The sequence below is a fragment of the Diuraphis noxia genome, unplaced genomic scaffold (assembly GCF_037042655.1).
Source record: "Diuraphis noxia isolate RWA-SAM2 unplaced genomic scaffold, SU_Dnox_SAM2 contig0001, whole genome shotgun sequence".
NCBI classification, from domain to species: domain Eukaryota; kingdom Metazoa; phylum Arthropoda; class Insecta; order Hemiptera; family Aphididae; genus Diuraphis; species Diuraphis noxia.
The window spans coordinates 59,798,463-59,812,185 of NW_028301711.1; positions in this window are offsets into that span (position 1 = coordinate 59,798,463).

The following is a 13,723-nucleotide window of genomic DNA, read 5'->3' on the forward strand; positions in this document are numbered from 1 at the left end:
TTCATTTAAATTTTAGTTTATTGTACGTTAGCGATTATTAATTTTAAAAACTGTAAAAAGTCAATAAGCATTAGCTATTAGGAAAATAAAAATAAATAATGATTACTGACGGTTAGGTAAGTACACAATAACAATAATGATTTTAAGGGCTGAGGGTGAGTTGCGGCCCGACCTTTCGTTTCCGGTGTTGGAGACCGGTGAATTCCGGCCCGATAATATTTTAGGCATAGGTTAGTTGCGGCCCGAATAATTATCATTACATTTGTACCTTACTTATATAATATATATTATATTATATACCTATTACCTATGTACCGTATAAACGAAATGTTCAATACGTATGGGAAGTTATATTTTTGTATATAATATGATAAAGATAATATAGATCGTTTTATCGTTTTATCGTATTATCTGCCATATATGACTTACATTATGAATGCTTTAATTTTTTTTTGGCATTATTATCATAATATATTACACCAATTATACTTTTATTTTTTTTTATTTTTTATTATTTAATATAATGTCATAATATTAATATATTATATTATATTCAATAATTTTATGAATACTTTTATTTTCTTTACGACCAATATTAATATAAGTACGACAATTTATTCTAGAAAATACCTTCATAATATTGTGATGTTTATATACTATTACTATATATAGACATATAGTATATAATATATACATTATTGTATGGCCGCAATTCGTACGTACCTTTCATAAACCCGGGCTGCAACTCGTACGTACCTCTCATAAACCCGGGCCGCAACTCGTACGTTATTTAGGGTTTGGACCGCAACTCACCATCACTGATTTTAAGCACAACTTTTTTTTTTATCTATAGGAACATAATTCATATAATTTTTACATTTTAAACAAATAAAGAGTTTTTATACTTCTAAATATTTAGCTTAGAAATAATTGAAAATCAAATAGAACATTTTAATATCTAGGTAAGTTGAATGTAAGCTAAATATTTTTGTATAAATATTTATATAAGCTCGTAACTAATTTAAAACGAATAATTAACAGGGGCGCACCCAGGATTTTTTTTTTTTTTGGGGGGGGGGGATTGGGCTGAATTAAAATCATTTTTATATTAATAGGTTAATTAATAGGTGACGATAATAATAGACAACAGAGGTCTCTCCCGGGGGCCTGGAAGAGACAGGTATAAATATAATATAATATTATGTTATACCTACCTAATGTTTCAATTTCGATAGTTGATAATTTTTTTGTATAATAATTTAAAGACAATTGTCAATATACCAAATATAATTATCAAAATGTTTGGGGCTAGCCATTTGTGGGAGTGAGGCTAAAGCCCGTTAGCCACCCCTTTGGGTGCGCCCTTGATAACTAATAAGTGCTCCCTTATACATCTAGTTAATAATATTGTATTATAAAATTGTGTAGATTGCAGTATAAGTAGGTGTATATTGTATATCTATTATAATTTTAATTCAATATCCCTTTGAGCAACAAACGTAACTAATAAATAATATTGTCGTTATCTATGAAACTATTAACAATTCGTAATTTACCTCCGTAGGAATGTATAATAGCCAATTGGTAAGATGCCCAATAGTTGTTTCACAAAAATAAAATAAGTTTAATTATACTGTCATCAATGATGTCAATCGGTGAGATGAGACATTTAACAAGTCGGTATAACTGCAGTAGTATATTGGTGTTAGTGGAAGCATTTTTTTATCGTATTTAATTAGAGAGTCTACATGTAAGAACCTATAAAGGCATTAAGGCTTTCTATATTAAACTATAGTGTATAGATTACCTTAGTATTAGTATTAATAGTAGGTACTTTATATTATTATATTAGTAATACTCACATCAACTATAGCCTGTTAATATTGAATTATTTTAATTGAATAAGCGATTATTAAAATTAATTTATACGTATTACACTTTAACCACATAAGCTCATTGTGCCCCCAAGGGTATAGATTGTGTATTTCAAATAAAGAAAAAAAAATATTAGTAGGTAATTAATAAATAAAAACTAATAAAGCTGATAACTCACTATTATAAATAAACAAGCTGTATTATAATTTATATAAATATTTTTTTTTCTTTAATAAATGTTACTTTATACTTAAAACATGTGTTTTAGTGTTTATTATTGTAGTCAATATTTTCATCTCCTGGATTTTAGGTACACCGAGCGTAATCACCAATATATTTGAAAATGTTTTTCTCAGACATACCTAGTTAAATTATACAACTACCTAGTTATTTACAATAAGTTTACTTGAAAGTTTGAAATATAATATAATTATAGACTCCGGATCTCTATTTAAAAAAAAATTTGAAATACGATGCTTATATTATGCTCTAGAAAAATCTATATACATATATTATATATTTTTATTTCATTATCTTCAAAACAATAAAAATATGCAAATCAAAATGTTTTTCCTTCAATGAAAATATATACCTAGGTACACGAGAAAAACCACACGGTGAATTTATACATTAATATCGTTGCTCGTTTCAACATTTTTGAATACAGAATTAATGTGACCACTGAACAACTTAAAACAAATTTTGAAAAAAAATTATAATTAATAAATTATTACTAAAAAAAAAAATAACGTATAATATTTACGTTGATTTATATTAAAATGAATAACAATTATCTAAAATTTAAATAAGTTAATATTTATTTCTCACGAATAAAAAAAATATTTAAGATATCGATATATTTGTGTAAAACTAAATACTTCATAACCCCTGAAATATATTCAAATATGCAATAAAAACTATTTCTTGTGAACTGTTTGTTTAATGAATCGTATTCGTTTTTCAAACTCATTTAACTCATTAAAGATATTATACAAAAACATAATAACTAATAATCCAGCCTACCTTTTATCAATAAACAGCATAATTGCAAATTATTCTATCCTTGGAATTATCGATTAATCTGTCCTATATTCAAAATCCAGTTCTTAATTGTCACTTAAATTTAATTTTAAATACATAAAAACCGAGTTTATTGTCCGTGTACACATTACACGATAACTATCTAGTTCGAGATAATGCTTCGATTTTTAACTTCAGTATTATTTCATGTAGTAAATGTGAATTTAGTTGGTGCATTCGGGAGGTCAAAATTTCCAGTAGTTTTCAAAAGAAATTGGAAAAACAAAAAAAAAACAAATTGAACTAAAACTGTTTGTTACGCAATATAGATTTTGGTTATAGGTGTGATTCTAAAACAAATGATTGTAGATATATGACATTTTTACTAATTGTTTTTATTAGAATTTTTTGTACATTATACAATTTGTAAAATATTTTGACGCCTGTTGAGCTATTTATAGGCATATGAAATTTTCGATTATTTTAGTTTTTCAAAATTAATGACCATGAAAAATTGTTCACTTGGTAAAAATCTTAAAACTTTAATTCAAGGTTCATCGTTAATTTATTTTAATTTAAATTAAAATTTGAGTTTTTTATTTACAATTTTTTATTTAGTTATTTGAAGTTATATGATGTATTATTGTTATTTAAAAATATTAATAGTGAGTACCTACTTGAAACCTTTTAAAAATATCATTATATACAAACATGATAATATTCAAATAATATTAATTCAACCTATTAGCTTCAGTAGTAATAATAACGATATAAATATAATGTAAAAATATCCTAGGCCACCAATAAACTGTCTTCGCTTAGAATCATTTTTCGTATACAATGAGTCAATGATATTATATAATTGAATTCAAATTTAATATCATCCATTACAGTGGACTACTTGTTACCTATTGGCTATTGTATAGCAGCGAGGGTTAGGTACCCATAATCTGATATTTGTATTTGGTTTTTGCTTAGTAAAATAATTTTTCTAGGTGGTTTAAATAAATCAAATCATGTAAACATTTATAGAATATTATATAAATTTATATGATATAAGTTACATATAATAAGTGTTATTGTTGAATTTTTATTATTATTATGATAGTAAATTAGGAATTTATAAACTTTTCTAATAAATATTGTTGACTTGGGAAAATATATTGGTGTTAATAAGTAATAATAAATAAATTAAAAATTGTGGCTTAAAGAAATAAGAAAAATAAAAAGCTCATATAATCTTACGGAAGTAGTTATAAATATTATTAAAGTGATTTATATTACAATATATCATTTAAATATGAATAAAAATATAATATATAAATATAAATATATGCCTATATCTATTGCCGAGTATAGGTTTATTTTTTCACTGATATCGAGAACTTACATTAAAACGATAATTACATAATTAACAGTAGGTACGTACTGTCATAAATTTAAAATGTATGGTACCTATATATAATTATTTTAAATCATAATTCATTTTATTAGTATTTATCTGATTTCTCATTTTCTATCTAAATTTAATAATGTAAATTAGGAATTAAAATTGATGCCTATAAACAGCTTTCAATACTTTTAAAGTTATAATATATTTTAAATTTATAATACTCTAAGGTAAAACCAGGTCACCAAAAAGGCACTCCGCACTCGTACGTCATTTAAAAAATCACAACCAAAGTACCTATTATACTGTTTGCATATGACGTTAGCCGGGCAGGGAATTGGAAATAATAATAGATAGGTCCCAAAGAACTGAGTGACAGGTTAACGTGTTGAAAACATTGTATATATAACTAAAATCAATCACGCATTGTAATTCAAAATTATATATATATATAATTTCAGTGAATTTCGACATCTATAGGTATAGTCAAGACATATTCTTCTTTTTTACACCACTATACTGAAACGAGGCGTCCGCTAGAAACATTATTTATATATCTTTTATATCTTTTATATCTTTTATATACGTTATTAGCAATGGTTAACATATTATATTGTACTTAAAAAATCAACTATGGTCAGAGTTTTGCAGTTTTAAGTTTAAAAATAGCTGATTTTATTGATTTTTAATTTAACTATAGGTGTACCTATATTTCCAAGGGATTTTGATACGTTTTTTAAAATCATTATTAAATCCTAAAAAGAAACCTATCCGTATATAGTATATTTATAGCCAACATTAATTATAACGCATTTTCAGCTATTTTACTGCCCCAAAGAGTATTTTTGTGAGGCTTCACATAAGGTATCATACTATAAATGTTAAGCGATGTGCAAGTAAATATTTGAAGACACACGTCACGCCACATTATAAACATAAGACATAGCTACGGTTCAATGACCGTATTCATATTTAATGTACCTAACGTGTGCTGAACACAATAAATAATCCATGTATCATATCTATCATTTATCAAGCCAATTAGAACATTCACATGAGAAAATTGCATTAACTCAAAGCTAAAGGTTTTTATAATTTACACAATTCATTGCGTTGATGTATGATCAGAAATAATTAAAAATGCAAATACAATATAGGTAAATTGGTATGCGCCTACATAATATTAGTTATACTATTATCAGAAAACATATAACCATCTTAATTCTCAGTTCTAAATATTTTGTATACAGTTAAAACGTATATAATTGACTTTGTATTAAAACAAACCCATTTAAGCACACTATAACATAATAACACAAAAAGAATAATACCTACGAACTCTAATGAGTAATCAGTCGCGTTAACTGGAAATATGTGGCTAGTGGTGCAAGTGTAGCACCCATTTCAAATGTTGCAAATTTATATTTTTGTACCACCAGAAAATCATAAAAATGTGTATACCTACTGTTTCTATTTTCAAAATTCCACATTTGTTTATTAAACAAGTATCTGTGTATAGTTATAACCTGTCGAACAACAGTCTTTTTTATACTAATAATAAATTACAACTAGGACGATAGGTAAAGAATTTCCCATTGGGTATCTCCAAAGTTAAAGTATTATTGGCGAGTTTAAATGAAAATATTTCTTTGCGCCACCAGAAATTGAGTCCAATTTACGCCACTGAGGATGATAACCATAATATCAAACAAAACTATACTCTTATAACAATTAAAATACTATAGGTACGGGTTGTACTAACGATATTATATATTTTATCATTTAGTCCTTAGGGATGGTGAGGGATTTAAAATCTGTAATCTATATTTGGTAACATTATTGACATTCAAAATTTAACAAAAATTAAAATTAAATTAATGGTAATCAGAATAATAAAGAATTAAATTATTCTTACTGAAACCAAAAAATTTCAAAAATACACTTCCATAACAGTAACCTACTCCATGACAAGAGATACTCAACGCATTCTAAACAGCAGAGAATTCTCCGGCCATTTTTAAACCAAAAAATATCCATTTTAAGATTGGTTCTGATTATGGTTGACTATTGGTTATTTTATTTTTCGTTGATCATGCAAGATCAACAGACTTTCCTGATCTGTACCTACCAAAGGTATATTATATAAATTGAATATAAAATAATTTAAAAAATGTATTATTGTCCTACGAAAATGTGTCATAGTCACATAATGATAAGTGTATTTAATTAATTATACATTAATAAAGTTTTTTGGTAGCTACCCATACTTACGACTTACCCAATTTGTCCCTGCAGCGGCGGGCGGACGATGTGACTACTCGGGGAAAGACCATTACTACGTACGCGGCGGAGAACTAGACGAATAATATTCAATCGTCGGCGGCACCTCCGGAAAATAAAAAGGATTTAAATAATAATGACAATATAGCAATAATGGCGATGAAAAAGCGAATCACACGCACGGCTACGACCCGCGGCTGTGGCGGTTGTATGGATTCCACACGACGACGATCGTGGCGGTCAAAACATAAATAAATTATGACGATAACATAATACTACTGCGGCGGCGGCGTTACCCGACACTTTTCGGCTGTATTCGTCTTCACCCTCTCTGTGAGTGGGTTTAACAATGTAATATTCATAAGTCATAACCGTATCACTATCGTACGCATGCAGTGCGAGCTACTACTATACTACTACTACTAGTCCTTATAGGTACCAGCTAGAGTACCACACTATGCCTACCTACTACATTTTATATTATTGTAACACTTCTTTTTTTTTCTTTTCATTATTTATAAGCAATTTTTTTTTTATGTAGGTACCTAGAAAAATGACGGCTCGAACGCACGGCTAGTGCCTACCGACACTAATAGGTAAATAAATCTGGCAACTCCGCAACGTACTTATATATAGGTACATAAATATACCGAGTGATCCGTTTAACTGGTTACACTATTCAATTTTCGTTATTTAAAAAAAAAAAATATTTCTATCAATATCATGTCAATATGATGAATGATGATGTAATATATAACGCGACATTCTTACAAAAAAAAAAAAAATGTTTACCATTTGTTTTCAAATGTTTTTTAATGAATTTAATGAAAACCTATGTTTTTAATTTTAGGAGTAAAATACTCTTGTTTGTTTCTACAAATTTTGATGTATCGAATATTGGATGAATAAGTTTATAAAAGTATTCTGCTTCTGATTACTTTTGATTTCTAAAAAAATAATTTGTTATTAAAACAATATTTATATATACCTATAATCAGCCACTATGAAGAAAATAGTAAAATTGTGTTGTTATTGTTTTTTTTTTGTAAAAATGTAACTATATAGTTATAATTTATTACTTATAAATACTTAAAACTACAACTATTTCCATTGAAAATTAGTTCTATTACTTGTGTAAACGAATCACTATGAAGCCGGTAGGATAGCTGGCAAGGATAAGTTATGAGTGTTATGACTAGGGTTCGAATTTGAAGCAATATAAATTATAATCAATAAAAAAAGCATTTAAAATGTAAAAAAAGGCATTTAATTTATATAAAAAGCAATCTATAAATTCATATACTACAAAATAAAATAGTGAACATTTTTTAAACACTTATTGCACAATTTTCACATTTTGAGAAAAATACAAACTAAAAATGAGCATGAATACTACATTAAGATTATGCTATTTTGTATAAATAGATTACCTTTTTTTTAACAGATTTGTCCTAAGAATTAGTTAAAAACAATTTTAAAAATTAACTTACTTGAGTTATACCAGTTTATTTAACTGCGAAGAATAAAACCTATTTGTAGCGATAATACGTAAGCTGTGTATGTGATAAAATTATAAAATCAACTGAAAATTTAACACAAAAAAGACATTTATAAGTACTTTTTAATAAACCATAACCGTCACATACTTCACTTTTTTGAAGAGTAAAAAGAGTGAATTGTTTTATTTGATATGCCATTCGTTCACTGTTCTCGTGTTGCAATCAATTTGTATTTGCCACAAACAACTTTAAAAAAAAATATTGTACCGTGCTTTAAAATTATCAAGCCAGATATTTGGCGCTTAAAATTTTCAAACTCAATTTCTTTACTTACATGTAAAGCATTTTTTTTATAATTATCAGTTCACTAATTTGGAATATTTTTAGCACGCGCAGTACAAAAACCATTCATACATAACATCATTGATAATAATTCATTCAGTTTTACAACATTTTATAGTTTTTATTTCATCATTACATTTTGGATTTCTATAGTTTAAAACGTGTCTTTATTTTTAATTGAATTAATGTCTTGAGTTTTCCCCAGCTATTCCAAATTTATCTGCTAAACACCCTAGACGCTATAGCACGCGCTCTTTCTATGATATTCAAACAGCCTTATTTTTTCTGCTACAGTTAGGTGTCTTAGTTTTTTTTTTTTTTTCTTATTATCGACGACGCTGCCGGAACTGCTTGCGCATTACGTCAACAAAGGTGTCTTGGTTTGGAAGTCATCAAACCACGCACTTCGAAACACTTTTAATTGACACTGCAGACATTTAATGAAACATAATAAAATTCACAGATCCGGCGTGTTCATTGCGTTATCCTAAAAGTTCAATGACTATCAAATACCATTATAAATAATTTGGCCAAACTATGCATAAATTTAGGTACATATTTTATTTTATTCCATTTCATGATTTGACCGTTATTTAGTGTCCGCTGTAGAGAGATATTAATGTATTTTTCACTAAACTTTAAGGGGACCAAAAAAAATTAGCATCACATAATAGAGATGACCGGAAGTTTTACTGTACCTGAGTGTACCATAATAAAAAAAAAAAAATATTACAAACCATGAAAAAATGTGGTGGGTTTCCTCTTAAACACCCATCTATGTTCATTCATACGTAAATACCTCAGCTTGGTGACTGGTCAAAATATCTCCGCAAAAGTATCTCAGGTTAAAATATCTCCGACAAAATATCTCTAGACCTCTAGTATCTCTATAGTATATTGTGTTTAATATCAATTCAAAAATTCATTACATGTTTAGTAATTGGTTATAATATGGAACTCGGTGTTAGTGTCCGTGTATATTATACAGGTATTTTTAATGTGAGGCAAAATGTCACTGGCACCATATCCATGGAAACAATATAATATAATAAAAGGCCTAAGAGGCGTCTCGACACGTTTTTTTGATTTTGTTTATTTTAGTATCGTGAAATTAAAGAAAATACATAGAACAAATCAAATTAGTTCTTGTGATAATTAAATAAATTCTCCACGGTCAGTCACTCCAATCATTTCGAATTTCATAATTATAAGTTCCTGTTATTTTAATAATTGACTGTAAGTATTAACTATCATCTATACCACTAACTATACCACTAACCATTAACCATTAACCAGATATATTATTATTTAACTACCCGGTATTGTTAACTACTGCAGGACTTCTAATATTCTAATATAATATTAATATATAGGTTAGGTATGTATAATGTAAAAGTAAAAAAAAAAAAAAAAAAATAATGTAAAAGTGTAAGAATTACGAATTTTAACCTATCGCCAACAAGGCTACGTGTGCTCGACAATACAACGGTATTCGAGGACTTAACTGCCCGTTCAGCGTTCAGAAAAGTATGATTTTGCGAGTGGTAATCGCGTTTTCGATATAATTTTCCGGACGTTCACCAGCCACAGTCATACGGTATACTTACTAAATTCCATCATTGGGAATACTGAGTCTGTCCATGGGCGTCGCGATTATAGCGTAAAATCAGTAGTTCCCAACGTTTCATCCAAATTACTAATTCTAATATTATAACGATTGCATGTAATCACACACCACAGAAGTAGGTACCTTTTTCTCCGCTAGGAAAAAATCAGGTGAAATTGAGTTCATGTAAGAGCTTGTCTGCAATGACGAAAATCCAGTAACAGAATATTATAAAATTATTATAATATGTTATTACTGAAAAAAAAAATCATAATTTTTTATAAAATATCATAACAATTATCATACAAACCTTAAGTTGTATTACGTTTTATAAAATCATAATAATTGATTGTATGAATCATAAAATAATATGTAGGCAGTTATGTTATAATACTTTGTACTGTGAACTGAAACGATGTGATACACTGGTACAGTTTATAGATAATCAAACTTTTAAGTCTAATATTGATCCTCTATTATAACTATTTTTTATACTCTACATTTTATAGCGTTCCTTAACATAATTATAATTGATTTTATGATTTTGAATTTTTGAGATTATCTGAGTGAGATATAGGTACTATTAAGTTTTAAATAAATATCTATAAGGCCAGTACACTGAGTACACCGGCGAAGTTTCCATAATATCCTCATTATCGGTAAGGAAATCAAACTGACTGCATCCGAATTGTAAGCTAAAAAAATTTCTGAATTGCTTGCCACCTCTTACAGGGGGGAGTCCAAATTGCATGCCGTGTACGGTGTACCCACAAGTTTATTTATAGTGCACTTATGAGTAGTGTACAATTTAAACTTTACTTTTGATTTTTCTGTTAAAAATGTGTAATAAAATTTAAATAATAGACGTCCGGAAATAGAATATTAGAAAAAGAAAAATCTATAAATGCAGCGATGACATAATTTCAAAAAAATTAAATATATAGAAAAATTTCGCCTACATGGCGTTGCCGATTTTTTATAGTATACATTTATAACGTAATTTTTCATTGTAACTTAGGCCTCTAAATAATTTTTAACTTTCCTTCTTTAATATTGATCGTTTTACAAAATATTACTGTTTTATTATTCACAAATGTATGATGTGGCCGGTATTATTAATATTATTATTACTACTATTATTATATATTCACCATGTTGACATTTTTAATTATTATAAATTATTGATGAACCATCATATTTATTATTTTATTATTATAGATATATAATATATTATATTATATTGTATATTGTAAAGTTTAAGTTGTGCACTTATATGTAATTCGGGCAGACCCCTCTAAGAGAAGGCGTGTGATTTGGATATTCCAATTTATGTTTTTTTTTTTTTTTGGCATGCAATTCGGATGCACCGTCTGGTGGAGTTTACAATTGCCTAATATTACATAATTTACTATTGTAATTTAAAGTGCGTGCCCGAATGCAGTACGTGACCGTACACATCGCGTTTTTAAAATATGTAATATGTTATCACAGCTGATCAGTGTAACGATAACGATAAATTAAATGGATATTTAACAGTGTGATAATAAATTATTTTTCTTTTATTTTAGATTTACTATATCATGTAAATATAATAATTACCTTAATGATTGTGATGCATATAGTGCTAACATTTATGTGCAATAAAAAATTTAAAAATATGTGAAAATATTCATAAGTAAAATGTTTTATTTTAAACTTCATCAAACATTAAATAATTTTTTTTTGTATGCAGATTTATATAATATAATATAATTAAATATTTTACGATCGGATTTGAAAATGTCCATAGAAAATTCTTCAATAAATTTTCATACTTCACTTTAAACCTTTTTGCATTCTTCTAAGTTGTTTAAATAAATGTTATGCTAAATTGCTAAATGTCACGCCCTAAATATAAGATGTTGTATAAGCACAACATAATATACGAGTTAAACTAACGATTAGTAACAACTATAGTTCATTAACTTATCAAGATAAAATCTTATCTTTTGTGTGTTATAAGTACCTATATAAACGATCATGTTATTTTACGAATTGATATGTATGACAACTAATTATGTTATGCAAATTATAGATCTTTGAGGATAAATACGATTTTGTATTAGTTTTTTTCAAATAAATTTACAATTATATTCATTTTTATTGAAGTATGCAAAACTAAACAAAATAAAAAATAAATATTTGTACTATCATATTCAGTATGAGCTAAATCGTGGACATACTGTAGACAACCAATGTATTTGGATGAATGGGAAAAAATAATATGCTTAATATTTCTAGTGCATAAACCTTAGTTATAGTGATGAATATTAGCGTCTGCTTGTGCAATCTTTGTATTTGCTGCCTTTCCATACTTATATTATATATTTATTATTTATGGCACGTTTCGACGTTAGTGTTCAATGTTCATCCTTCGAAAATTGCAACATTTTCTTATAACATAACTCATAAATTAATAACTCATAATACATCGTGATGTATACAAATCGTAGTAAGTTTAAAGGTTGATTTGAAAAATAATCTGCATCTATAACTACATGCATGGCCTTAAATAAAGGATGCAGCAATTACATAAGCGATCAAACTTCCAAAGTAGAAACATCAATCACACATTTCTGCAAAAAATGTCCAAGTGAAATTATTATTATTTGTCTTAACGAGCAGTTATGGCTTATACGTTACAAACGTTTGTTCTTTTACATACACTAGTATGTTACAAGGTAAAATATAATAACGAAAAATAATAATCTAATTCTATATAGAATTAGGATATTGGACACTTTTTTATATGATTTCTTAAATTTAAAATATTTACAAATCAATTCTTACAGCAATCACAAAATCAAAAAATAAATAAGTATATTATGCACCATTTTTTTTTTATTTTAAGTTCAAATTGTTCCTTTACGATGATAAATGAAAAAACTGTCAAAATCGGTTAATTAATTCCTAAGTATAAAGCGCGTGTTTCATTCAATGATATATTCAATCAGAGAGCGATTTTGTTGGAAAATGATTGATTGGAACGCATGACTTTCAAAAATATTTGTTCCTAATTGTATTTATCTGGAACTGTATTTATTAGAAATATATTTCGTCGCATAAGTAATTGTTTGGACTCATATTTTGATTGAAAAGTATTTATTTGAAAATGTAGACTGTAAATCAAATCATCGGAAAATATTGTTTTGGAAATGTATTTAATTGACAGTATTTTTTCGGAATAGTAAATGTTTAGAATCGTATTTTTCTGAATTGTATACTTGTTTAAACTGTATACAAAAAATTCAATAAGTAATATAAATTACCAACAAAAAATTTTCCTTAAAAATACGTTTCCGATTGATTTTGATTCTGACATAATATAATAATTCAAATAAATTACGATTCCAAACAAATATGATTTAATAAAATTATAGTTTTAACAATTTGTGTTTCGATTCATAATTTTTCTTGGATAATATGGTTCTTCACAAATAATTTTCCAACTTTTTATGAGTCCCTCTCTAATTTTGTTAAAATGTAAGCTTAAAATATCAATTAAAAAAATTGTTAGTATATATTTTAATTAAAGAATTAAATACTTAAATTATCTAAAAAATATTATTAATTAAATAATTATTTTTTTCTAACGATAAAATAACGATAACAACTCCAACAGCACTCACAGTCATTAAAAGTCGATAACTTTGTAACATCGTAACTTTGATC